Here is a 1,704-nt window from a genome sequence, read left to right on the forward strand (position 1 = left end):
TTTGTATGTAGAATTAGATAAAACTTAACTTTTAATGGTATTCACAGACGAAAAAATTGTAAAATTATAGCTGTGTATCAGCAGTATAAATTAAAACAAGTATTAAACAAAATTGTAGTGACGATGAAGTAAAGTGTGACTCACTTAAATAAAGAGGGTGACAGGAAGATAACTAAACCCACTGATTTGTAAGCGAGTATTAATGTTAGACGTTTGTCAGAAGCGAAAATATAATGTTCCTGTTATCTCTATGTAATTATGATAATCAATACACTTGTATAGTCATAAAAGAGATAGCAGGAAGCCGGCTTGTATGGATCAGGACTCCTGTAAAGAGGGTCAGCTGGGGTAAATGAATGACAAAATTAATTGTGATGAAATCTGCTGATCAGCGGAGGGTATATTCCTTAATACTACAGTACCCGGTATTCCCAGAGGGTCACCCTTTCTGGTACTGACCAGGCCCAATGCTGCTTGGCTTCCAAGATCAGGCGAGATCGGGCATGTCCAGCATGGTATGACTGTAGAAAGTCACGAAAATACCTATCAGCATAGGCAGTGGCCGATATTGAGGCCAAAAGAGGTGACAGTAATACACCTGCGCTGTATAATACAAAGCATGTGGACCAGAAATTTCCCACACACAAATTGCCTGGACGGTTAACCATAAAGGATTATCCAATAGTTGCTGACAGGTACAGTAATAATCACTTAGTGAGTATAAAGCAAAGAAGAGGCTAATTCATAACCGCAACTTATAATTATGCATAGAAAATTATTATGATGCCTAATGAAAATTCATATGGATTACAGTGCAAGAGCTGCAAAAGCAGCTATCAAAAGGTTCTATAATTTCACATAGAATAATGCAACGGCTGATCACATAGAATTCAGTGCAATGACTGATTAGAATTCGCGAAAATACAATAAATTGCAAGGGCGACTGTACATTGATTGCTAAAAGCCGCCTTGGTGTTACACTGATTATAAATAAATATTAATGAAAAATGTGTGCTGACCCATATATTTATATAAAGCAAGTAATCAATAATCCAGCAAACACAAAGCAATTATAGGTGTAATAAGTAATCACAGCTCTCCTGCTGTAGGAATGCAGAAAATCAAATAGTTGCCACACTGATTAAGATTTAATAAGAGGCTAATAAATACTTCCCTGTATAAAGTAGGTGACACAAATGTAAATGAAAATTGGTTAATTAGTTGTGTATACAGGGAATATAATTGGTAGTTGATTAGTGGTTTCTCTACACTTGGTAAATGCTCTGTGTGTCAGCCGTTACCATGGAGACCAAGATACAGGTGTTAAACCCTGCACAGTAATTGCTGGGGAAACAAATCTATCTAACAATGGTTTGCAATTGAAAAATCATTTCCCTGCACTTGGTGACTGTCTTGTGTATGAGCTGTTACCATGGAAACCAATAAACAGGTGTTGTACCCTGCACAGTGGTTGCAGGGGAAACGGACCTGTATGATACCTTTTATAAAGTGTGAAACTTTCCTATGTTCCAGTGATGGATACACAGGGAGGTTATGTGTCTGGGGAGCTGAATCCGCTACATAGAGCGGTCAAATACTTGCTGCGATGCCGGAGAGGAGTCCGTCCGCCGGAGCCCCGTCGCGGAGGTCCCGGAAGTCGGGTGCCGGACCGGAAGTGACGCGCGTTTCGCTGGGAGGAGCTTG

At 39.6% G+C, this 1,704-nt stretch overlaps 1 pseudogene; it reads right to left on the reverse strand.

Moving 5' to 3' along the window:
- Nucleotides 1–410: 410 nt before the first annotated feature.
- LOC134954253 (5S ribosomal RNA) lies at nucleotides 411–529 on the reverse strand (annotated as a pseudogene).
- Nucleotides 530–1,704: the final 1,175 nt, after the last annotated feature.

The sequence above is a fragment of the Pseudophryne corroboree genome, chromosome 1 (assembly GCF_028390025.1).
Source record: "Pseudophryne corroboree isolate aPseCor3 chromosome 1, aPseCor3.hap2, whole genome shotgun sequence".
NCBI classification, from domain to species: domain Eukaryota; kingdom Metazoa; phylum Chordata; class Amphibia; order Anura; family Myobatrachidae; genus Pseudophryne; species Pseudophryne corroboree.